At 47.0% G+C, this 27,356-nt stretch overlaps 1 long non-coding RNA gene across 1 annotated transcript in view; it reads left to right on the forward strand.

Moving 5' to 3' along the window:
- LOC138283416 (uncharacterized) overlaps window positions 1-27,356 on the forward strand; it is a 51,328-nt gene that overhangs the window by 5,865 nt on the left and 18,107 nt on the right. The window contains exon 2 of the long non-coding RNA XR_011201245.1: window positions 25,353-25,484. This is a non-coding gene — a long non-coding RNA (uncharacterized lncRNA). The remainder of the gene's footprint in view (window positions 1-25,352; window positions 25,485-27,356) is intronic.

A 27,356-nucleotide genomic window follows, 5' to 3' on the forward strand; every position in this document is an offset into this window, starting at 1 on the left:
CACTACAAAAGAGGGTCCCACAAAGCCGATGGTCAACTCAGTGAGTTGAGCAATGCAGGACGGAGTGCTGGGGACCTGGGCTATGCTGTGCACAAAGGATTCCTCGCAAAAGTGCACAGAAGCCCGAGCAGCTGCAGACCACGCAGTACAAAGGATTACTGTCTGGCGTGGGAAGGCAAGGACTTATCTCCACCAAATTTGGACAGAAGGACCACTGGACTGTTGAGGTCACTTGGATCCAGCTCCTGTGTTCCAGAGACCACGCTCGTCAAGATGAGAGGGGACCCAGAGGACTGGTGATGCAGAAGTTTGGTGCCTGCGTTAGCAGGAGGAAGATTCTGTCAACCCACAGGAGATTTCTTCTTGGCTTCCAGTGCAAGGTGAAAGCAGACAGCCCTCAGAGCATGCACCACCAGGAAACAGTTGAGAAAGTCAGCAGGATTAGGTGCTACAATGTTGCTGGTAGTCGTCTTGCTACTTTGTTGTGGTTTTGCAGGCGTCCTGGAGCAGTCAGCGGTCGATCCTTGGCAGAAGTCGAAGAGGGAGACGCGCAGGAACTCTGGTGAGCTCTTGCATTCTTTATCTGACAAGAAACCCACAGGAGAGACCATAAATAGCCCTCAGAGGAGGATTGGCTACCTAATCCAGGTAAGCACCTATCAGGAGGGGTCTCTGATGTCACCTGCTGGCACTGGCCACTCAGAGGCCTCCATTGTGCCCTCATACCTCTGCATTCAAGATGGTAGAGGTCTGGGACACACTGGAGGAGGTCTGGGCACCACCCCTGGGGTGGTGATGGACAGGGGAGTGGTCACTCCCCTTTCCTTTGTCCAGTTTCACACCAGAACAGGGGCTGGGGGATCCCTGAACCGGTGTAGACTGGCTTATGCAAGGAGGGCACCATCTGTGCCCTTCAAAGCATTTTCAGAGGCTGGGGGGAGGCTACTCCTCCCCAGCCCTTAACACCTACTTCCAAAGGGAGAGGGTGTAATACCCTCTCTCAGAGGAAATCCTTTGTTCTGCCTTCCTGGGACTGGGCTGCCCAGACCCCAAGAGGGCAGAAGCCTGTCTGTGGGTTTGCAGCAGCGGTAGCTGCAGTGAAAACCCCAGAGAGCTAGTTTGGCAGTACCCGGGGTCCATGCTGGAGCCCCGGGGATGCATGGGATTTGCACCCCAATACCAGATTTGGATTGGGGGGGACAATTCCATGATCTTAGACATGTTACATGGCTGTATTCAGAGTTACCATTGTGAAGCTACATCTAGGTATTGACCTATATGTAGTGCACGCATGTAATGGTGTCCGCACACTCACAAAGTTTGGGTAAATTGCCCTGAACAATGTGGGGGCACTTTGGCTAGTGCCAGGTTGCCTCACACTTAGTAACTTTGCACCTAACCTTCACTAAGTGAGAGTTAGACATATAGGTGACTTATACGTTACTTAAGCGCAGTGTAAAATGGCTGTGAAATAACGTGGATGTGTAATATTGGTTGAGCTCCCTATGGGTGGCAAAAGAAATGCTGCAGCCCATAGGGATCTCTTGGTACCCCAATACCCTGGGTACCTAGGAACCATATACTAGGGAATTATAAGGGTGTTCCAGTGTGCCAATCAGAATTGCAAAAATGGTCACTAGCCTGCAGTGACAATTGTAAAGACAGAGAGAGCATAAGCACTGAGGTTTTGGTTAGCAGAGCCTCAGTGACACAGGCACCACACATGGAACACATTTAGGCCACAAACTATGAGCACTGGGGTCCTGGCTAGCAGGATCCCAGTGAGACAGTAAAAGCACCCTGACATATACTCACAAACAGGCCAAAAGTGGGGGTAGAAAGGCTAGAAAGAGGCTACCTTCCTACAAGGAGGCAATGTGTAATGTATTTGTACAATACCTGGTTACAGCAACGCAGTGAAAGACATCACAAGACTCCACATCAGTTTAGAAAGATGTGTAATATTTGTCTTAGTAAAGTGCAAACCAACAAAAATGTTAACGTTTTAACAAGGTATGCAATTGTAGTGGTGAAAACATACTAGCGACAATCCGATCCTTTATGGTGATGCCTGGGGAAGGAGACAGGGATTTTCTCAATGTAAACGCATGCATACCATCCTTCACAAGTATTATGGCAAGAATGCAAGAACATGGTGATTTAGTTGAACTGGGTGGGTTTTGGGCCACCTATGTGAACGCAGATCGGCGTGCACAGTACTTTTCCTTAGCGTCCGCAATGCAAAGGCAAGTCACGCTGGAGTCCGATGCAGCTGACTCAAGACAGTGAGGGCAGGCACAGCAGTCTTCCTTCATCTGGACTCTCGGGGGTGGAGAGGGGATCAGTGTCGCGCAGTGAGTGGTCCTCCCCCATCTGATGGATGTTGGCCGCATGGGGCCACGCTGGGTTACTTTTGCAGTGCAGGTTTGGGGAAACCAGGCACCTGTAACAGTCTGTGATCAGCAGTGCAGACAATGAGTTTTCAGTTGGCGCACATTGTGTGTACATGCAGGCTTTTGCAAAACGGCAGCAGGCACACCAAAAGATGCCCAAGGCTGATCGTGGGCAAATCCAGGAGGGTCGGACTCAGAAGTAGCTAACAGCAGTTGTGCGGAGGAAGTCTTTGACGGCCTTGAGACTTCCCTGAAAAGGGGGCAAGCCAACAGACCCTTGGAGATTCTTTGGTGCAAGGATGTAGAGAACAGGTCCAGTCCTTTCTCACTCCAGCGTAGGCAGCAGGCCAATACAGCAAACCAGGTTGCAAAGTCTCAGTCCCTCCTACAGCACAGCAAGCAGTCGGACAGCACAGGAATGCAATTGCAGCGTGGCAGTCCCTCCTGGTAGCACAGCAGTCCTTCTTCCTAGCAGAATGTTCTTGGTTCCAGTAGGATTCTGATTTGATGAGGTTTAGGGTCCAATACTTATACCCCAATGTGCCTTTGAAGTAGTGGAATGTTCAAAGAGGCCTTTGAAGATGACAATGTCCCTTCCCTTCCTTCCCTGGCTCAGGCACTCTGCAGGTGGTTATTTTGCCCTATTCAGATGTCAGCTCACCCCCCCCCATCTAACTCAGGAAGACCCATCAGTCTGCAGATGTTACACCCATGTTCCTTTTGTGTGGGACATTCTAGAGGAAATGCACAAAGCCCAGCCGTCATCTATCCCAGACATGTATTCAGAGACAGGCAGAGGCACAGAATGGTTAAAGTAAGAACATGCCAATCTTTTAAAAGTGGTATGTTCAGACTTAAAATTTAACTTCAACTTCACCATAAGTTGTGATTTTTTTAAACTGTGAGTCCATCGACACCAAACTCCACATATCTGTCTTTTCCCAATTGAAAGTTACAGTTATAGGATGCTTTAAGGTAACCCCATTTTTAAACATTGGGAAGGATAAGCCTTGCAGTAGTAAAAAAAAAAAAAAAAAAAATTATAGTAATTATTTTGCTACCTGGACATGTTAAACTTAAAACTACATGTCCAACTTTTTACGTACACTACACCCTGACCTAGGGGCTAACCAGGAGTGACTTATGTGTAATAAAAAGGAAGGTTTGGGTCTGGCAAGCGAGTGCACTGTCATTTTGCAGTGGCAGTTTAAAACTGCACACTCAGCCTCTGCAGTGTCGAGACGGGGCCACTCACCTGAAAAGCAGGATGTCTGCAGAGGCGATGGTATGCACCCCGACCTCCTGGAACACCTCTCGGCACTTCCTGGTGGACACAGAAACCCTGGCAGGTGTCCCAAAAAGAAAGGGGGAGTGGAAGAGAAAGACAAACCACTGCCACGTCTTGCAGGTCCAGCCAGGCACCCTGTAACTTCGGGGGGCAGGTCATTGTTGACAGAGTGATAGTAGAGTTAGTGCACTCAACTTCCTTTAAACTGAATCTCTCTTACTGATATGGGCACGGGAGCGGTAGAAGAACACCGGGATGCTCAGCTCTTTTGTTGGATAATAATAACTGTTAGCACAATCACTAACACTGCATTACTAAAAACCCAAACTGAGTACCATAACAATAAGTACTACGACACTAGGGCTGGCTTCACAGAGATTCACTGTTGCACACTACAATTAGAACTGTGGTTGCACTTATCATGCACAAGAAAGACAAACAAGTGCATTAATTATATCACGTACAACTTTCCTGCATGCATAGGGTTAAACTAAAAGAAACAAAAACAATCCAAGAAATACAAATGTTCACTCTGGGTTTAAACAGTTAGGGTGGCACAATTTGATTTGGTTTCACTGTGTGAGAAAAACCCTTCAGAAGCAAATTCCTTAAACCTGAAACTCAGGCATGAATGACACAATTTAAATCCAAGAGTTATGCTATTAGAGAAAGAAAAGTCATGGAAATGCTCTTTTAGAATTGCACTGTCACTTTTTGTAATACTTGAGCTCAAGCAGATTTCCTGAAGCACATTTAGTCAAGTAACTATAATAATAATGTAGAATGTTCAGAAATGCATTTGTCTTTTCAAGATAAGCACTCTGGCAAAATACGAGGTCTGAAATACACCAGCTGTTCTTGGAAAGTGCAGCGCTAAAAGAACAAACTCCCTGGAGAATACTAGTCACTTAGCTGCAGTCTTTTCCGGAGTGTTGGAGGAATGCCTGGTGTCAGCTGGTACAGGAACAAAGAAAAGAATTGCCTCAAAAGTCCTGAATAAGAGGATGACATCAGGGGCTGGACTTCCAAATCAGATGCTGAGATCAGGAAGCAAAACAAAGCCAAGCAGGGAGGCATGCTTCACTCTTCTATTTATAGCCAATCTGCAAAGAAGTTGAGTTTCCACATGTGGATGAGTCACCACACCCAATTAGAAGCACGTCTACACCACAACCAATTAGAAGCATATGTCTACACCTGCTCACATTAGCAAACAAACATTGGTAAAACAAGCATTGATAAAACCAATTGTGTAACACAGCACATCATGTTTACTTAGAAACATGAAGGTTTAACCCAGAACAGATATATCATTTAACCCTAATCCCTGGGGATGCTGACACACAACCCAGGAGGCACCTTGGGGATTCCTGACATGCAGTGGCAGGCCTGAGATATGTTTGAAAAGCTGCTATAGTGGGTGGCACAATCAGTGATACAGGCCCACTAGTAGCATTTAATTTTACAGGCCCTGGACACATAAAATATGCTTTACTAGGGACTTACAAGTAAATTAAATATGCCAATTGTGAAGAAGCCAGTGTCCCCATGTTTAGATTACAGAGCATCTGCACTTTAGCAACGCCAGCGAAAATGAAGTCAGAAAACAGGACATCAGAGGGCAAAATGTTACAGGAGATACCTCAAGGATGTCCGGTCTAACACCTACCATTTGGTGCCTGCAGCCTTTTTTCCTGGTCACGTGGCTAGGAGTAGCTGGCTGTTGGTCTTTGTGTACTGCTCCCAAACAGTGAGACAAGGGAACATAGGTGTTACCAGAGCCTCATGGACAGAAAAGGCTCCATCCATCTTGAACCCAGCGCCTGGACTCTACTTGCTGCAAGTCTTGTCCTCCAGTGGTGCAACCCCAGTCCCGGACGCTTAGAAGTGAGCCTGAATGAGCTTTGACAGGTCCTTTGTGGTTCTGTGAGCGGAACCGATGTAGCGCAATGCATGGTCTTGCAGCCACTTCGGAACCGCAGCTGCCTGACAAAGCATCAACGCAGGCCTTTCCATTCCAAACCCCTCGTTAACGATGCAGGACTTCACATCTTTGTAACTTCTCTGGAACTGCGGGTATGCGATGCATCTTCAACGCAGAACTTAACACCCTAAGTCCCTCATCAACAGCATCCTTGACAGTGATGCAGGACTCCACATCGCATCCCTACAGCTCCTTTGAACCGCTGCTGCGCAACCCATGCTTGACAAAGGATCTTGCAACACTCCACAAAACAGGATTCAAGGTACTTTTGTACAGCCGGCGTAACTTGGTCCCTGTATCCCGCCTGCACTCCATCACGATTGCCTAACTTGGCCCCAGTCAAGCACTACAGTTGTCGCTTTGCACTTTTAGGCACTGTTTTACCTTAAATCTTTAACATTGTATATTTCTAATTCTACTGGTTGGATTATTGTCCTGTCGTTGTCAAATAATTTAGTAAGTTGTGTTCTATTTTGTAATCTGGTGTAGTATTTTTCTTGTGTTGTGTTTTCACTTTATTACTGTTTGAAGTGCTGCATAAATATCTTACACCTTGTCTTTAAGTTAAGCCTGATTGCTTTTGTGATAACCTACCAGATGGTTAAGTACACGCTGATTGGAGGTTTGATTGTGTTTCACCCTGACAGAGATTATGGTTCCACCTCCCTCAACTTGTAAACCAGTTTCCAACCCTGATCATCTCTTCCACTTTAGGCATCTTATGCTCAGGCCCTTAGCTATTGCGCGACCACTGCAGATAGCAGAATACCTTTATCTTTTTGTGGAGCACCTTCATGTCTCCTTTGAACATGTGTATGAAATGGTTAGTTGCCATAGATTCTAGTCTTCTACCATTCCTCTCCTAGGTCTCTGTTGTAAAGTGGGTTCCGCCCATGTAATCTTCCTGGATCTTTTTGCTTGTAAATACCTGTGTCTTTGACTTTTACTCTGAGTGATCCTCACTACCAGAGTCTCACTCATGGTAAATTCATGGTAAATTGACAGAGTGCCAACCACCAGTGTCTGCCTTTTAAGATGAGGCTGGTGTAGGGTAGAGACCCTGAACTGGTTACAAGTGAGTATGTGACGCATTGGCGCACTGCTTGTGTCAGACTACTGTTTTGGTCAGCCCAGTAGCTGTGCACAGGTAGTTTGTTATAAAAGGGACAGTTCAGGGATTTATACTGACTTAGGATAGGCCTTATCATGTGAGTGGGTGTAAAACCTGACAAGCTGAGGTAGTGGATCCCCAAACTGTTTTTTTTTAAGGAGGTTTTGCTGGTTCTCTTTGAATGGCCTTTAGGCCCTGAGCACTAACCCACTGAAAAAGTATGTGAATGTGCGCACACTCATACTACATACACTAGGAAGTGGTGCTACCCAATATGTGCACACTGGCACATTGGTGTTTTCACATATATTGACCCTGTCACAGCAGACCTGTATGGGCGCACTTGCACCTTTTTGGTGATCCTTAACTTGAGTCCAATCTCCCACTCCAGGCATGTGCATGCACTAGGGCACATGTAACCAGGAAGCACACAATACCCATGTGTGTTCTCAGAGCTGCTATGTCCATAGGGGAAAGATTATAATTAATCCCTGCTGCAATAGTGGATTGCAGTGGAGCGGCCTCATGATGTTAACTATCATTGGATTCACAATGATAAACGGCTTCTCATGGTTTAAAGGTGGTTTCATCAATGACACCATAGAAATGCCACTTCTAGAAAGTGGGAATTTCTATGTTCTAAAATCTCTTTGTGTGTGTTGTAATTTAGCTTCATTGCACTGTAAGCAGGGGAAAAGCACATCTGTGCATTCTCTGGTAACAGCTATAAAACGTGGGCAACTGAAATGACAGACCTCTGCCATTTGAGGGCCTAGCTACATAGATTGGAGGAAAAGGTTCTGACACTTGGCCTCTCGGAGCCAGAGCATGGCATCACTAAAGATAAAGATCCGCATTCCACAGCCCCATGGCAGACAGGTCCGAAATTTTGGGAAGACATGTCCCAACTTCAAAGGCACACTTGAGTATAACTATGAGTACCACACTTAAGCAACTCAAAGATACACTAGCAGGGACGTGGGCCAGTACGGCTGGACCCCGTGGTGCACACTGCCAGACGAATGTGTTATGCACAGGAGCATTTAGTGTCCTTGAAAGGGATGCGGGCACCCTTCCTTCATCTTGGCTGGCCTGGGCAGATTACCTGATGCTGTGTGGCTCTTTGAAGTGTGCTCTCCAGGGGCTTGTTGGTTTACCCCCTGTTCTGCCTGGAGGTCTCAGGGACATCAAAGACCTCCTGTGAGGGACCTACCCCATCTACAGGTGACATCTGGAGAGCGGTGCCCTCCTCCATGCCTACATCGTCTGCTGCACTCCACTTGATACCAACAGTGTGAAAAGAGAATAAGTATTGCGCCTTAAGTCCAGAATTGCCTGGTATAGAGTTTTCAAGGTACAGGCCACACTTAGAGTGGGGCTCTTCATTGTGGGTCCATTGCAAGCCTGTGGGGGTCATTATGACCTCGGCAGTGAGTGTTAATGTGGCAGTAGCACCGCCAACTGGCTTGCGGGACATACCGCCACATTATGAGAATGTCGGGTTGGCTGCAGCCAACCCAACACTTCTCCACTAATACCGCCGTGGTGGTATCAGCCGCTGAGCCAGAGATGTCAATCTCCAGCCCGGTGGCTGGCACAGTACCGCCGGCAGCGTTATGAGCCTGCCTACCACCATGGTTTCCCTGTCACCAGTAGGTGGCTTCCACACCCCCCAACACACACCAGATGCCCCCAACCCAAAGGCCCCCCAACCCCCATACATACACTAATCCCCACCCCAACATTCAAATACATCCCCCCACCCCAATCCAAACACCCCCCACCCCTTCCTATTCTCTCACTGACACCCCCACCCCCCATACACCCATACACCCACACACCCACAGACACGCACCACGATGGACAGATGGTAACCGCAGTGGAGGTATTTTGATGGCTGTCACCGCAGTGGTAGGCGGTTTTTACCGCAAATATCAAAATTACCACCTATATGTCTTGTTTGTTGTGAGCAGGTTCACCCCGCGTGGCCCTCTTTTGTCGAGTGCATCACATTTTTCTCACGTGACACCCGACTGCATGCTTATTGTGGGCATTGCCCCACTCATAGGTTGCGACCCTCGAATGTGGTGATGCATCCGGAGCAGTGCCACATTCTACCTCGTGTGGCACCACTTAACTTGCATCTTTGTGTGTGACCGGGTTGTCTGGTGCACCTTAAGTCATCCCACACCAGAGTCTGCACCTCATTCCAGAGAGGTACTGAAGTGGAGGTCTTAGAGTGTGAAAGGATTATCTGGTGCAACTCAAGTTATTGCGCACCAGGCATTGTGCCTCTTTCCAGGGATGTACGGCATTAGAGTTCTTTGCATGATCATCCGGAATTGTCTAGTGTGACTCAAGTCATTGGACACTAGACTAGTGCCTCATTCCAGGAAGATACTGCATTGGAAACCTATTTTGTGTGTGATCGAATTGTCTGGGGGGACTCAAGTCACCAGGCCCAAGACGTTGTGCCTTATTCCTGGAAGGCATGGCATTGAGCTCGTTCAGTGTGGGATTGGAATGGTCTGGTGTGACTCATGTCATGGCACACCAGATATTGTGCCACCTTCCCACACACACACCCCCACCCCCTCCGATCCTCTCACCCCCCCCATAGACCTGTTAACTTTTTGTATACAACCGGAATTCAGGGCAGCTTGAGTCATTACGCCCAGACATGTGCCTCCTTCCCAGGAGGTGTGGAATTGGTAACTATTGGGGTTTTGAAGTGCCTGGCTGGGTGCCGCTGTGACTAGCGTGTGGCCCCAGCAGCCCTCCCCCAAACCTTTGCAGGTCTTGGAGTGAAGCTCCCGATTGGTGCCCAAACCTCCAGTGTTAACTTTTGCTGATCTACCGTTATCTCTTTCCTCCCCCACCTTATCCCTGGGATCCTGACAAAGTGTGATTTTGATCACATGCGACCTAGTATCCGGGGAAAAGGTTGGTTTCATCTTCAACTTGTGAGGGTGGGGTAGCAGGAACTGATTGGCAGGTGGAGCGCAGTTTGGGGACTCTGGTGTCTGCGCACACAGTGACATTAACCAGGCGGATATCAGTGCACCACATTAGGGTGCAAGACGCGAGAGCGTGCAAATGAGCCGTCTGATATCTGTGGCAACGCATAGTGGTGCTTAGTGAACGTCAGGGAGTGTATGCGGGTGATTGTTTAAACAACACAGTGGTGTTGCCTGACACGTTATTTATTGCAAGAGGACTCTTACAGGTGCCTTTGAGCTTCACTTGTGCGGCTCAGGCTGCAGAGCTAACTTAAAATGCTGCAAGTCTTTGTATGTACATATAGCTGCTAAATTTGTGTACCAAGGTGCACCCGGCAACAGTGTGTTATTCAATTGGGGTAATCTCTGTCGTGCTGACAACGTTTGGAATAGCATGAGGGTGTTCGGAGGAAAGTGTTATTTTTCTCATATGTACATACTTGTTATTGTGTTTGGCAGTATGGCAAATTATATTTTTTATGTGATTTATGCCCATATTGACATGATGATTATGCTGTGTTAATAATGTATGTTGAATACAAATTTTGTTAGCATACACCTCGTGTGATGTCTCTTTTGTGACACTCATTGTACTTGTTCTGTTAAACTGCTGTGCCATTGCTTTAAACATTTCCTCTGTGTTGAGCCTGAATGCTCTGTGCCAAGCTACCCAAGGATGAGGGCAGGTTATACAGTAAGTCTGTAATCACTCACCCCCTGACGGGAGTGACAGGTTCTGCCTAGCTAGAGCTTCACCTCAGCCAACCAGGATGTGCCACCTCCAACAGTAGGCATTCATAGTGTAGGTCGATAGTGCTCACTGAAGCCTGTGGTGCTTAAACTGTATTACACATTCAAGGAAAAATCTGCACTAAAGTACAGTTCCCCCCATTTAGGCCTAGAGGGTTCGTCTAGAGGTAAATGTGTATCCTGACAAAGGTATATACTCCCTTTTATCATATTAACACTCCTTATGGCACTTTTGGATTTGCCATATTTCCCTGCTCAGGTCCTTTTCCGATTCCAGTCTTATCTCCCCAGTTGGCCAACTTGATTACTTGTTAATTACTCTTCTGTCCAGTAGATTATAGTCTTCCCACACAATATAGCCATTAACTGTGCTTGACCCGCTTCCTGAGAGAGAAAAGGGTGGAATACGCTGCATCTGTTGATTAGCTTGTCAGTTTGCAACAGGGCTGGGAGAGCCCAAGCCCACAGAAACAAGGGAGAATGGTCAGACAAGCACAGGGGTTTTTCACCTTTGAAGTTTGGGTGGAACAGGATCAGGCAGCTATGTCAGCTAGTGTTGAGCTGAGGCTGTCATTGAAGCTCTTTCCACAGGCAAGTTGTAGTCGCTTTGGAATGTCCCAGAATGCTGTGCAGGAGGGTTTGAACAGGAGTGGAGTGACATGGCACCCTAGGATTTGCCAGGGCTGCCTGGATTCTAGAAATTTCCACCCTCATTTAAATTCCCCTGCACAAGGAGGGACAGATGAGAAGGACATGGACCTGGGAGCTACAATAGTGGAAGAACGCCACGCTGGAAGAAGTCACCTTCTGCCAGGGCAAAGATGGACTGAAAGACTTTAACTCCAGTTGACCCACCCAGGACTAGGATGGATATCATCAGGGCCAGTGGCACTATTCTCCTTTTGCCCCTTTAAAAGTTGGGTGAATGGACCTGCTGGGTGATGATTACCACTGACTCTGCTGACACACAGGTGTCTTGAAGGTAGCCAAAGCCATGGAGCCTGGGGAATGGGGCAGGGACGGTGTTCTACTTGTTCCCTGTGGAAGGGCCGGGTGAGACCCCCCCACAAGCAGGAGCGATCCCCATGAGCCAGACAGAAAATAGGTCAGGTATAGGGAGCAACCAAGCTGTTGTCTCCAGAAAAACAGTCCATTTATAGGCCAGGAGACCTGCCTAAAATGCTCCTGATGGCTATGGTTGGCCACCAGGAGCAGTGTGAGCCCATTCACAGCAAAGTCAGCCTCATGGAGGCCGATGCTGGTTACCCCAGGGGGCCCGTCCAGGGAGCAAAGGATGCTTCATAGTATATCCTAAAAATCTCCCAGGGGGGGCAGAGCAATGGGGGATCAGCACAGCTGTTATTTCATTAATCCCTAGGGGAGGGATGCCCCCAGGAACACCTCTGATCCAACATTGGGCTTGAGGACCCCATCCCCAAGATCCCAATGGAAGATAAGAAATTCCAGAGGACCCCATCTTCTCAGGATATGGAAATTAAGATCACCACCAGTCCAGGGAGTACTGCAGTGTGCCACCTTCTTGCCTGTACCTGTATCAGGGGCTGGGGGAAGAACCACAGACTGCATCCCACAAATGCTACATATGGGAAGGGGAATTAGCATGCATGCTCCTATGCCAGCACTTTCATGAGGGGAAAAAAAAGGCACACGTATTAGAAATAGAAAATACATGCGGCACCAGGCCACGTAGTTATTGAAGCCCACCTGCCCCACAGTGGGAAGCTGCTCTTTAGGTATTCAGGACTCAAGGTTTTGGAACACCTGATAATCCCTTGGTCAAAGCTTAAAATGTACATAATTGTTTGTGTGGTGCTGATAGGGAATATACCTTCTTATCCCCGGTCCATAGTACCCAATCCCAACTGGACTATTTTCTTATCTCACATAGATATGTGGCACACACACGGGACTCTCACATACTGGGTGGGGGCTTGTCGGACCACTACCCGATTCTTTTAATTATACTGTTGGGCCTGGTGTCCCCGGGCCGCGAGCCATGGTGATTTGCTGTTCACCGCTACCGAACTCCTCAAGGGAAGGCGCAACTCCAGGCACACGCATCCACCTACGTCTGGGACAACCTCGACCAGTGGCATTCAGGAGGGTTACCTGGGCTGCGGCTAAGGCAACAATACGGGCCACATGATGCATGATGTCGTGCTGGTGAATAAGGACAGGGCGGTGCGGCAAGATGCCTTAGAAATTGACATTGAACGCTTGACGCAACAATATACGTCCGCTCCTCCCTTTCGACTCGTAGGGAGCTGGAGAGAGCCTGTATGGCTTTGAACAAACTCTTTACTTCTCAGGCTGAATATGCACTGCAGCGCCTGCAACGGTGGCATTACGAACAAGGGGGAGAAGGCTGGCCGCTTGCTGGTCGCACAACTTTGCCAGAGAGCAGTGACCCTAGCTATACCGGCCATTAAAGCCCAAACGGGGGAGATTCTCACGCATCAGCAAGAGATAGTGGGTGAATATGCAACCTTTTACTGCCGGCTTTACGCCCCAGAATCGTAGTCCTCTCCTGCCCAGACAGAGGCAGTCCTCAATGTTACTTTGCCCTCGCTTTCCGATGAGGGCCGAGAATTGCTGGGGGGAGACATTACCCGTCAAGAAATCCTGCAGGTTGTCTCCGGTCTCCCATATCACAAGTCTTCTGGAGAAGATGGATTCCCAGCGGAATTTTACAAGTGGGCGGGGGAGGAACGCTAGATGTCCCACACGGGGTGCTGGACAAAGAGTGTCAGACAAACTCTCTGGGTGTTATCTCCAACGCCGCCATAATTGCTTCAATACCAAAGCTGGGTCAGGATCCTCTGCGTTGCGGCAGTTACCAACCCATATCCCGACCCATATCTGTAGGAGGCTGGACTGGCTTGTAGTGAGTACCAAGGGGTACTTACACCTTGCACCAGGCCCAGGTATCCCTTATTAGTGTATAGGGTGTCTAGCAGCTTAGGCTGATAGATAATGGTAGCTTAGCAGAGCAGCTTAGGCTGAACTAGGAGACGAGTGAAGCTCCTACAGTACCACTAGTGTCACTTAAACAATATCATAAGAAGACACAATACACAGATATACTAAAAATAAAGGTACTTTATTTTTATGACAATATGCCAAAGTATCTCAGTGAGTACCCTCAGTATGAGGATAGCAAATATACACAAGATATATGTACACAATACCAAAAATATGCAGTATAGTCTTAGAAAACAGTGCAAACAATGTATAGTTACAATAGGATGCAATGGGGACACATAGGGATAGGGGCAACACAAACCATATACTCCAAAAGTGGAATGCGAACCACGAATGGACCCCAAACCTATGTGACCTTGTAGAGGGTCGCTGGGACTGTAAGAAAACAGTTAGGGTTAGAAAAATAGCCCACCCCAAGACCCTGAAAAGTGAGTGCAAAGTGCACTAAAGTTCCCCAAAGAGCACAGAAGTCGTGATAGGGGAATTCTGCAGGAAAGACACAAACCAGCAATGCAACAACGATGGATTTCCAGTCGAGAGTACCTGGGGGACAAGGGGACCAAGTCCAAAAGTCACAAGCTAGTCGGAGATGGGCAGATGCCCAGGAAATGCCAGCTGTGGGTGCAAAGAAGCTGCTACTAGGCAGTAGAAGCTGAGGATTCTGCAAGAACGACAATGGCTAGAAACTTCCCCTTTGGAGGATGGATGTCCCACGTTGTGAAGAGTTGTGCAAAAGTGTTTTCCTGAAGAAAGACCGCAAACAAGCCTTGCTAGCTGCAAATCGTGCGGTAAGGGTTTTTGGATGCTGCTGTGGCCCAGGAGGGACCAGGATGTCGCCAATTGCGTCTGGGGACAGAGGGGGCATTGAGCAAGACAAAGAGCCCTTTCAGAAGCAGGCAGCACCCGCAAAAGTGCCAAAACAGGCACTATGAATAGGAGTGAAACAGTGCTCACCCGAAGTTGCACAAAGGAGTCCCACGCCTCCGGAGGACAACTTAGAAAGTCGTGCAATGCAGGTTAGAGTGCCGTGGACCCAGGCTTGGCTGTGCACAAAGGATTTCCGCCGGAAGTGCACAGAGGCCGGAGTAGCTGCAAAAGACGCGGTTCCCAGCAATGCAGTCTGGCATGTGGAGACAAGGACTTACCTCCACCAAACTTGGACTGAAGAGTCACTGGACTGTGGGAGTCACTTGGACAGAGTTGCTGGAATCAAGGGACCTCGCTCGTCGTGCTGAGAGGAGACCCAGAGTACTGGTAATGCAGTTCTTTGGTGCCTGCGGTTGCAGGGGGAAGATTCCGTCGACCCACGGGAGATTTCTTCGGAGCTTCTAGTGCAGAGAGGAGGCAGACTACCCCCACAGCATGCACCACCAGGAAAACAGTCGAGAAGGCGGCAGGATCAGCGTTACAGAGTTGCAGTAGTCGTCTTTGCTACTTTGTTGCAGTTTTGTAGGCTTCCAGCGCGGTCAGCAGTCGATTAATTGGCAGAAGGTGAAGAGAGAGATGCAGAGGAACTCTGATGAGCTCTTGCATTCGTTATCTAAGAAATTCTCCAAAGCAGAGACCCTAAATAGCCAGAAAAGAGGGTTTGGCTACTTAGGAGAGAGGATAGGCTAGCAACACCTGAAGGAGCCTATCAGAAGGAGTCTCTGACGTCACCTGCTGGCCCTGGCCACTCAGAGCAGTCCAGTGTGCCAGCAGCACCTCTGTTTCCAAGATGGCAGAGATCTGGAGCACACTGGAGGAGCTCTGGGCACCTCCCAGGGGAGGTGAAGGTCAGGGGAGTGGTCACTCCCTTTTCCTTTGTCCAGTTTCGTGCCAGAGCAGGGCTAAGGGGTCCCTGAACCGGTGTAGACTGGCTTATGCAGAAATGGGCACCATCTGTGCCCATGAAAGCATTTCCAGAGGCTGGGGGAAGCTACTCCTCCCCTGCCTTCACACCTTTTTACCAAAGGGAGAGGGTGTAACACCCTCTCTCTGAGGAAGTCCTTTGTTCTGCCTTCCTGGGCCAAGCCTGGCTGGACTCCAGGAGGGCAGAAACCTGTCTGAGGGGTTGGCAGCAGCAGCAGCTGCAGTGAAACCCCTGAAAAGGCAGTTTGGCAGTACCCGGGTCTGAGCTACAGACCCGTGGGATCATGGGATTGTGCCAACAATGCCAGGATGGCATAGAGGGGGCAATTCCATGATCTTAGACATGTTACATGGCCATATTCGGAGTTACCATTGTGAAGCTACACATAAGTAGTGACCTATGTGTAGTGCACGCGTGTAATGGTGTCCCTGCACTTACAAAGTCCGGGGAATTTGCCCTGAACGATGTGGGAGCACTCTGGCTAGTGCCAGGGTACCCACACACTAAGTAACTTAGCACCCAACCTTTACTAAGTAGAGGTTAGACATATAGGTGACTTATAAGTTACTTAAGTGCAGTGAAAATGGCTGTGAAATAATCTGTGCATTATTTCACTCAGGCTGCAGTGGCAGGCCTGTGTAAGAATTGTCAGAGCCCCCTATGGGTGGCAAAAGAAATGCTGCAGCCAATAGGGATCTCCTGGAACCCCAATACCCTGGGTACCTCAGTACCATATACTAGGGAAATATAAGGGTGTTCCAGTATGCCAATGTGAATTGGTGAAATTGGTCACTAGCCTGTTAGTGACAATTTTGAAAGAAATGAGAGAGCATAACCACTGAGGTTCTGGATAGCAGAGCCTCAGTGAGACAGTTAGTCATAACACAGGTAACACAGTCAGGCACACTTATGAGCACTGGGGCCCTGGCTGGCAGGGTCCCAGTGACACATACAACTAAAACAACATATATACAGTGAAAAATGGGGGTAACATGCCAGGCAAGATGGTACTTTCTTACAATATCCCTTCTGAAGATATTGGCCAGTGTCCTGCCGAATCGCCTGCGCAAGGTCATACCATCTCTCATACACCAGTCGCAGCTCGGTTTTGTGTGGGGCCGCAGCTCAAGGAATCTTCTCCGTACTTTATGTCATGCCCTTTGGGGGGCTCTGGCCATCCCGGAGGCCGCCCTAGCACTGTCCCTTGATGCTGAAAAAGCGTTTGACCCTATAGAATGGCCATACCTCTTTGCAACACTGGCAAAGTACGGACTGGGTGACCAATTTATTTCCAAAGTTCGCTTGCTATACGATCATCCTACGGCACGGGTCTACTGTGGGGGCTTCCTTTCGTATCCTTTTCCTACCTGTAGAGGAACACAGCAGGGGTGCCCTCTTCCCCCCTTTTGTTCCTGCTGGTGTTGGAATCGCTGGCGGCTGCCATCAGCGCCATCCCGGGATAGCGGGCCTTCCTCTGCAAGGTGGTACCACCTCTAAACTTTACTTGTACGCTGACGATGTCCTGCTCACCCTAACCGACCTTGACCGCTCACTGCCTGCCCTTATGGAGATTATGGACGGCTTTGCTCCTCTCTCTGGCTATCAGGTAAACTGGGACAAGAGCGTGGCCCTACCCCTGTCACGCGGGATGATGAAATCAGCGCTTCTGGGCTTCTCATTCCGCTGGACCCCGCAGCACCTTAAATATCTGGGGGTCCTCGTTAACCACGGCCTGGAACGAATGACAGCGGACAACCTAGATCCCCCTCATTGCACGTATGAGACTTGAGTTTGACAAATGGGCCCAACTAGGCCTTTCCATGTGGGGCAGGCGGTGCAGATGGTCACAGTACCGCGCTTCACATACATACTGGGACTTCTCCCCCTCCAGATACCCCTCTCCACATTGAGACTGGTGGACGCTGCAATTAGGTCTTTTGTGTGGGGGTCTATGCATCGGCCAAATTAATAGCACGTAGGTCACACAGCGGAATGGGACTCCCCTCGGTGGAACATTACGCTCTAGCCCTCCACCTGTCATCGTTGGCTGCCGCACTGTCTGACTCCACAGAATCGCCGCAATGGATATCAGTCGAGAGAGAGTTGCTCTCCCACTGGGGAGGCCTTAACGGGCTTCACCGCACGACCTCCGCTCCCTCTGGTGACCCGAATCCGATTCTGAAGGCTTGGCAGAGGACCCACCGTCTTCTGGGGGTCCACCCCTTTCTCCACGCCCAGGCTCTCTTGTGGCACAATGATAGCATACGCATAGGGGGAACGGCTCTTAACTAGCGGCAATGGAGGGACGCTGGTATTAATCGTCTAGACGAGGTACTGGAGACCGGCAGGCTCAAACCTTTTGCCAGCCTGAGGGAGGAATTCCACCTCCATCCTGCAGAGGAGTGGAAATACTTGCAACTCCAGCATTGCATGCGTCAAAACCCCAATATTGTCCATCGGGGACTTCAGCCCTCACCTATAATAGCTTGCCTGGCGACAAGGGAGAAGCACAAGGGTGTTATGGCTGGCCTGTACGAAGTCCTTATAAGTCATCTATTCTCACGACCGATCCTGGATAAGCTGCGTCAGCAATGGCAAACCCCCCTGCAGCAGGACTTTGACTTTGACGAGGAGGACTGGGTAGACACAGTGGAAGCATTAGACAGAGGTAAGTGTGAGGCTCGCCTAAAGTTCTGCCTCTTCAAGCTACTCCACGATTGGTACTGGACCCCTGTGAAACTACATAGGACTGGCCTTCTTCTGCATGCATCATGTTGGTGCTGCACAGCGCTGTGATTTGCTACACGTACTCAGTAGCTGTCCGTCGGTACAGCCTCTATGGAGAGTGGTTGAACAGGTCCTGGCGGAATCCATTTTGCTTCCAACTCCCTTACCCCCGTCATTGCTCATGCTGCACAATACGGCCTCCCTCCCGGCCTTATCGCAACCACAAAAAAGGCTTTTGCATACAGCCCTGATATATGTATCCTACGGCACTGAAGATCCACAACTACCCCCCGCGCCCGAGGAATGGATTGTGGCGATGACTAACATAGCTACACATGAGAGAGTAATTTATAACCTACAGGACCAGGCTGCCATTTTTGCTCAGGTGTGGGCTCTCTTCCTCACTGGCATCTTGACTGTACCATTTTCGCCACTGCCGCCCCCCAGCCAAACCCATGCACCTTTCATTTTCTCTTTCTCCCTTCCCTCTCCCTCCACCCCACCCCCCTATCCTTCTCCCTCTTCACTCTCCCTCTCTTTGCTACCCTTGCCCTCGGACCACTGCACTCGTCCGTCTGGTATCACTCTCTTCCTTCACCCCCACCCCTCCCTTTCCACCTATATATATTTTAAATTTTATGTTCTCCCTCTTTTCTCTTCCTTTTTTGACACCAGTTCATTCCCCTCCCTCCCTTCTGTCTCCCCCCCACTTCCTGTTTCTCTCTGTCGCCCCTGTCTTCCTTACCTCCCTCCCCTTTTCCCTTCCCCTGCTCTTCTCTCCTTCCCATTCATCTCCCGATTAATGCTGCAAGACCTGGACATCTTACCTTTCCCCCATACATATCTCCATAACTCTTGCTTTTCGAATTGCCCAACTGCCACGGCGCTGCTCCCCTTGTCCCCGCATATACCCTGTCCAATAGCTTGTGCTATAGGACGGATCCTGTTTGCGGTAGTTGCACTGCATTTTGCCCACATCAATCCTGGATGAAGGAGGAGATGATACACAGAGCTCCAGGGACCATGGGAGACGGCCACACCTCTGAATGCTTTCCAATTATGTTGGATGACCCCCTCTTTTGCCAGCAGACTTCTGCAAGGCCTGCATCCCCCACCTACCCCCCTTTTTCTCCCCCCCATTTGGTATTGATCGTTCCTTGTCGTTGGTCGCCCCCATCCCTGTTATTTTCTCCTGGTATTCTCTTCTTTCTCTCTTCTTGACACCGCTTAATTATATTGATGATTAAGCATATTTTATGTCTTTGTAGTTTCATCTCAGGAGATATTCTTGCGTTCTTTGGACCCTACTATGCAAGGACTGTTGTCTGTTAGCCTTGTTCTTATGGCTTATTTACCTGCCTCTTGATGCTGTGTTACAATGTATCTTAATTACTATTCTCAATAATAAAAAAATTACAACACAAATAAATATTTTGCCTAACTTAACAGGTGACCAATGCAACATTCTGGAATGGACTAACCATCCTTGATTCTTTCATGTAAGGAATTCTTCCTCTCATTATAGTAAATGGACTGAATCCAGTAACTTTTGGTGTAGTGCCATTTTTTCCAGACCTTTCTCCTTATACTCACCCTCCAAAATGACTGCCTACTTTTTGGAATTGGAATGAACCTTTTATCACCCTATTGAACCAACCTCTTAACTTCTCCATTCCTACTAGGAGGATAAATTGTGTTCCAATAAATTAGTAGAAAACCATAAAACCTCTGAGGAAGAGTCGGACATTGAGCCCATTCTACAAATTATGGATGAGAGACAATCTAGAATACACAGTCGCAAAGAGACAGGAAGGATTATTATTATTACAGCAACTCCTTTAAAAACAAAAAGAAAGCTGGCATTCCAAGAACTGGACACTGCATAGCCACCAGCAAAAGTGCGAAAGCAGAAGAAGCCAGTACCTCCTCACTCTTCTCCTCCTCATTCTCCACAGCTATCTGTCTCGCCCTCCACCAATGCCTTCTCCATCACACACTTTTTATTCGCAAGAAGACCTAGTAGATCCATGGGACCTTTATGATCCTGATCCCATCCCAGATAATGACTCTGATACTTACCCATCCAAACCATATCCACCTGGGGATACCACAGTATACAACTAGGTCATAGCCAGGGCTGCAGCTTATCATGGGGTAACAATGCACTCTGAACCATTGGGAGAAGATTCGTTATTTAATACATTATCTTCAACACATTCTAGGTACCAGTGCCTCCCAGTGTTACTGGGCATGGTAAAACACGCAGACCAAATTTTTAGTGAGCCTGTGAAATCAAGAATCATCACACCTAGAATAGAAAGAAATATAAGCCTGCACCCTCTGACTCAGATTATGGGGGTTATTACAACTTTGGAGGAGGTGTTAATCCGTCCCAAAAGTGACGGATATACCACCAGCTGTTTTACGAGTTCCATAGGATATAATGGACTCTTAATACGGCTGGTGGTATATCCGTCACTTTACCGTCACTTTAGCGATGGATTAACACCACCTCCAAAGTTGTAATAACCCCCTATATTGTTCATCAGGTGCCTCCAGATTCAGTGGTGGTTAGTGCAGCATGAAAGAGGGCAAATAGCCAGTCTTCAGGAGATGTACCCCCTCCAGATAGAGAGCAGAAGATTTGATGCTGCATGGAAAAGAGTTACTTCCCAAGCAGCAAATCAATGAAGAATAGTTAATTCTCAAGCACTGCTAGCCCGCTATGATAGAGCTCACTGGGATGAGGTGCAGGATATTATACAGCATCTCCCAAAAGAACACCAAAAGTGGGCACAACAAGTGGTAGAGGAAGGGCAAGCCATTGTAAGAATCAAATAAGATCTGCCCTTGATGCTGCTGATACAGCTGCAAGGATCGTTAACACAGCCATTACAATCAGAAGACATGCATGGCTACGCTCCTCTGGTTTTAAACCAGAAATTCAACAGGCTGTGCTAAACATGCCTTTTGATAAAAAAGCACCTCTTTGGCCCAGAAGTGGACACTACAATCGTGAAATGATGAAAAGACTCTGATAAAGCAATGAGTGCTCTGTACACCACACCATACAGCGGGTCATTTCGTAGGCCTCAGTTTCGATCTTCCGAGTCTTCTACCTCACAAACAAAGCAGCCATCTCAAACCCAGTACCATACAGAGGTCAATACTCTAGAAATAGAGGTAAATTCCAAACCTCTAATCAGCCAGCTACCCAACCAAAGCAGTGACTTACTTCACTCCCTTCCACTCCATACATCTCCTGTGGGGGGAAGACTACAGCAGTTCCACTCTCATTGGCAAAATACCACCACAGACAGTTGGGTATTATCAGTTATCTGCAATGGCTATTGCCTAGAATTGATAAACACCCCTCCAAATATTCCGCCAAGATATCACAAATTATCCCCAGAACATACAGTTCTGCTACAACAAGAGGTTCAATCTCTACTACTCAAACAAGCAATAGAAGTAGTTCCACAGTCCCAACAAGGAACAGGGGTATACTCTCTATACTTCCTAATTCCCCAAAACGATGGCACCCTCAGACCAATATTAGACCTCAGGCCCCTCAATCTCTACATCTTGTCAGAGCATTTTCACATGGTAACTCTGCAAGATGTTATCCCACTGCTACAAAAACAAGATTTTACGACAGCTCTAGACGTAAAAGATGCGTATTTCCACATACCCATCCACCCAGCTCACAGAAAATATCTCAGGTTTGTCATAGCAGTAAAACACTACCAGTTCAAAGTGTTACCATTTGGCATAACAGCTCCAAGGGTGTTCACAAAGTGTCTAGCGGTAGTAGCAGAATACTTAAGAAGACAACACATCCATGTCTTTCCATATCTACATGATTGGCTAATAAAATCAAACAATCATACACAATGCCAAAAGCATACACGTTATGTGATAGAAACTCTGCACACCCTAGGATTTTCTATAAAGTACCAAAAGTCACACCTTCAACCATCACAAGTACAACCGTATCTAGGTGCTATCCTAAATACTCAACTAGCTCTAGCGTATTCAAATACCCAAAGGATACAAGGTTTCCAAAATCTAATTCCACTCATATAGCCAACAATACACTGTAAGATTTATCATGAAGATTTTAGGAATGATGGCATCTTGCATAGCAATAGTTCCACATGCAAGATTAAACTTGAGGCCCTTACAGCAGTGCCTTGCACAACAATGGTCACAGGCACCGCGGTCAACTTCAAGATCTAGGGGCTCATTCTAACATTGGCGGGAACTGCCAAATGGCCGCTCCGCGGTCAGAAGACCGCTGGGGCCATTCTGACTTTCCCGCTGGGCCGGCGGGCGCCCGCCAAGGGAGCGCCCGCCGGCCCAGTGGGAAAGAGGCCTGCAACACAGAAGCCGGCTCCGAATTGAGCCGGCGGTGTTGCAGGTGTGCGACGGGTGCAGTTGCACCCGTCGCGATTTTCACTGTCTGCTATGCTGGGGCCTTGTTATGGGGCCCCTGCACTGCCCATGCCAGTGGCATGGGCAGTGCAGGGGCCCCCAGGGGTCCCACGACACCCGTTCCCACCATCCTGTTCCAGGCGGTAAAAACCACCAGAAACAGGCTGGCGGAAAGGGGGTCGGAATCCCCAGGTTTAGCCCAGCCAGGGGAAATCCGGCGGGAAACCGCCGGATCCCCTTTTCTGACCGCGGCGGAGAATGGGCTATGAAGCACCGCCAGCCTGTTGGCGGTGCTTCAGTCGTTCGTGGCCCTGGCGGTCTTCGACTAGTGTTGATGGTGCGCCAAGCACATATGTCCCTTCAATGGTGGAATCGCAGCACTTCAAGTGGATGGTAACCCACTCGCAAATTGGAAGGGGTCCCCATGGGACCCCTTCCAGTTTGTGACTGGACCCACAAATATTTTTTCAGGGCAGGGAGTGGTCCAAGGGACCACTCCCTGCCCTGAAAAAATACCGAAACTAAAGGTTTTTTTTTTTTTTTAAGTGCAGCTCGTTTTCCTGTAAGGAAAACGGGCTACACTTAAAAAAAAAAAAAACTGCTTTATTTAAAAGCAGTCACGAACATGGAGGTCTGCTGACGACAGCAGGCCTCCATGTTTGCGAGTGCCTATACTCGCTATGGGGCCGCAATTTGCGACCCACCTCATGAATATTCATGAGGTGGGTCATTGCGACCCCATAGCGAGTTGCAGTCGGTGTCTGAGACACCATACTGCATACCAATTTGCGAGGTGCAAAGTGCGAGTCGCATGGACTCGCACTTTGCACCTCGCAAATTTTAAATTTGCTACATCTGGCCCCATATTATTTGAATGGAGTGCTGTATGAAAACAATTGGTGGCATGTAACATTGTGCAATGACAAATTTTAACGCGTATGAGGTCTGGATGTTTAATGTGATGGCAATCACGCCAGTGCTCGAGACGGTGACGTCACACGCAGATCAGCAGTACTTCCACATGCTGAGCAGTGTCCCTAATGGCTACAACTAAACTGTGCCGCAGTCTAGATGTTTAACTTGATGGCGATCGCATAAGTGCTCAAGACTGGATTGTCATGCACAGATCAGCAGCACTTCCACATGCTGAGCAGTGTGTAGTGTGGGTTAACAAGCATAAAAGCGGTGACACGTCACGAAGGATTTCAGTAAAGGTGAAGATTTATTTCTGTTTGAGAAATAACCATAAAGAGACACGGCATCTCTGATGTCCAGACAAGACGGCAGTTGCATCGTTTTCCTCCAGGCAACAAGAGACACAATTTCTAAGATACACAATTGAACTGGCTTACATCATGATATTCCAAATCGGCACGATGCAAACCATGTTACTAAGAAATAACAGGCAACAACTGAAACTTACAACTAAACAACACTACACAATGTCCCTTGAGGATATAAGGGCTGAAGACTTGTTGCCTATTTGTAGTAAATTACTTCGTAGAAGGTAAGGCTTGACATCCGACTTAAAAAAAAAAAAAAAATGGAAGTATACAAGGCCCACACTTTACACAATTGCCCCCAGTGAGCAACTGGCATTCCTGGAATGCAGAAGCTCACAAGAGTAATACATATGAGATTTCTATACTACGTAATACAATTCCAAACCTAGATCGATAAAACATTCAAGTACAAACACAACATGGACACTTTTTGGTACTTGCAAGTACTGTACTGGTTAATTGTTTCACTAATTAGCATTTGTCTTTTTATTATTGAATACATTTGTTTATGTAAATGTCTTGTTTGAAGCACACATCTACTGCCACAACTACCATTAATTGTTTGCAATGAATTTGGCAGTATGTTCTGCTATGAAAATTAAATCTCTAATCATGTCACTGCTGCCTTTAAAAATCCTTTGTGTCCAATTTTCTTTTTTTTTTCTTTTTTCTTTTTTTTTTTTAAATGATGCCCTCCCTGATGCTTCATAAATATACAGTTCCTTTATTTTTCAACGTTGTGGTGTGTTCATTTCCAAGAAAAGACTACACCAGCTTCTTGTAATACCGAATGGATACCATTAAGAAATTCCAGACTGGAGCTCCCTTACTCAACAAAGGAGATGTAGTGTTCTCTTTCCTGAGATATGTAATATTTGCCTTCCTTTACTAGCCCTAATCAGTTAAAAAAAAAAAAATACAATATGCTTCCTCTTTAACCACCTATAGAGTAATATGCCCCTCTGATCAATCGCCTTTCGCTACATTAGGTAGGCGGAGAATCTAGGTGCTCTTTTTTATACATAAATCATCTCTTTACTCTCATGAAATGGAAAAACGTATAAGAGTGCAGAAAATGATTTTTGATGTGAACAAAATGATGCACAATTAGATGTTTCCTTGTGAGTAGTACCAGTAATGCCACATTAGAATTAGAGGATCCTAGCTGGGACACATCTGTACTATATCACATCACAGATCTATAAAACTTTTGAGAAGTTTCCAGAACCACCTTTTGAAAATGTATCAGTCCTTCTGAGAACTGGTGGGCAAGATTATTTCATCAAACATTGTGGAACAGAGAGCCTCAACTAATGATTGAAGGTACAGCGTGTAGTGCATAATGCGTAAGAATAGGAAACTATAAATTAAATGTAACAATTTTGATTTCAGTCACATTTAAGTCATATTGGAATCTAGGACTTAACGTTCTTGATTATGTACGCGTCTGAATAATAGTAACATTTATCTGAATGTAGTTCAATGAGTTTATCTAATGTGAAGATGAAACATACTTTCTATTTTACAGGGTTTGGAGGTTCTTTCATGGCTCCTTCTGCAGCTCCAATAACTCCAGCTCAGAATAATGTATTGCAGACTAACTTTTATGCAGCTTTTGGAGCAACCCCTGCAACTGGTGGGAGCTCATTTGATCCATCAGGTAAGGAAGAGATTTCCACATAAAGAATATTTACAACCGAAAACAAATCTGTGTGTTTGCAGTGAAGTTATTGTCATCACTATTCAGAGAATTTGACTTGTTTTCATTACTATAAACCAGACTCCACTTGTTTTATTCTTCTTCTGTAGTTCCAATTGCAAGTTTATTTCCTATCACTTTACTTTCCAATTACTTTATTTAGATATTTGAAATGTATTTCTTTGCCCTTAAGCACTGTCACCACTTAAACTTCTTGTCCACCCATCCATTCTGAACTCTGTTTTATTATGTTCAGTCTTCTGCCTCTGTCTGCTTTACAACGCGCTCAACTGGTTCTTTCTTCATATGTAATGTCTTTTCACGTTTTGCGCTTCATGCTTATAATAGATGTCTCCAAGATGTTGTCACTTCATTTTCTACAAATTTACATTGTAAAGAAAATATCTAAAATCCCCTGCTTTATGTTTCCGTCCAGGACTCTTCCTGTAGGACCCTAACCACCAATAATGTAATTGCTTGCATGACTGGCACATTGCAATGTTACATAGAAAAAAGGGAAACGTCAAGAGTTAGGATGTTCAGCTTGCATTGTCAGTTTATGTTTTACGGTGTCACTGAGCATTGGATCCTGGATTTTCTTGTGATGTTTCTCTAAAATTTCCCATTTCTCCTTTTGAATAAGCTCACCTTTGAATTTGCATCAGCACTGCAAAGGTACTAAATCTGAGTACTTGCATGGTAATCTTTCCAGCTTAATAACTCCAGTGTTTTAAAGCACTATTTGCAGAGAGAGGTTTTTTTCTTCATAACTTTTGTAGTGGCACGTATTCATCCTCCCAGGACACTTGAGCATGACAGTTTTGCCATTATTGTTCCAAAGTCCAGGGCATCAGAGGATTTCATCAGAGGTCTGCTGATAATCGGTGCTCATATGAGAACTTTCCCAACAATTCCGTCTGTCTCCAGACTCAGGATGTGGAATCTTTGGCATTCAGTTCTACTTCTTCTTTACAGCCCTCCTGATGGAATCAAGTATTTTAAACAGCAGGAAAGGGCTTGGAAACCTCTGACCTCAACAGGATGTCTTCATTCAGTAACCATCTCCTCTCTACCAGCACAACTTTTAGCGCTTATCGATGATTACACTCTTATAAGGCATAGGAGTAAGTACCATGCATCTATATATGCTGCCTTGGAAGGATGTCCTGATAATTTGTCTTATCAAGCTCCTTGTTAACTTGCCTCAAGAAAAGAGAATTGGTGTGGTCACAAAGACTTGGTTTATTGACTTTTCCATACCCTTCCTGTGGTAGCTTCATGCCATTGTCAGCCCTAGAGCTCAGAACATCCTCACAAAGCAGCCATTCATGGGAAACATAATGTGTCCCACTGTTGATGCACATTAAATCACTTATATGGCTTGTAACCTCATATGGAATGTGTATTAAATGTCTTTGGAATAATACAACCTACAGTTTTGCAGCATGAATCTTTTATATATTCACATGCTGTGCATTATTCTGCCATCTAGTGATTGTGTTTGGAATTCTCCATTGATTTAGTCCTTTTGATTTTTTTGTTTGCTGGTGGGCGTCACTAAAACCACCATTTGGTGTCCCCTTGTAATGTTGTCCTACTTCCTCCAGATGTTACCGCCCTTGGTCGGCATATTCAGATTCTTTTTTTTTTTTTTTTCCTGTTTGGTCTGGATGCTAGCAGAGAGGTCTCCAACACGAGGAAATAGTTTGGAAGGAGTCAGAAGTTTTTTTGAAGCGAAGTTTGTAGAATCTGGAAAAATTGTTGGCAGGAAGTGGACAAAAAAGGAAAGCCAGAGGAAGATAAGTTTTGTTCATTCGACAGAGCAGTGAGAAT

Source organism: Pleurodeles waltl, chromosome 3_1 (assembly GCF_031143425.1).
Source record: "Pleurodeles waltl isolate 20211129_DDA chromosome 3_1, aPleWal1.hap1.20221129, whole genome shotgun sequence".
Lineage (NCBI taxonomy): Eukaryota > Metazoa > Chordata > Amphibia > Caudata > Salamandridae > Pleurodeles > Pleurodeles waltl.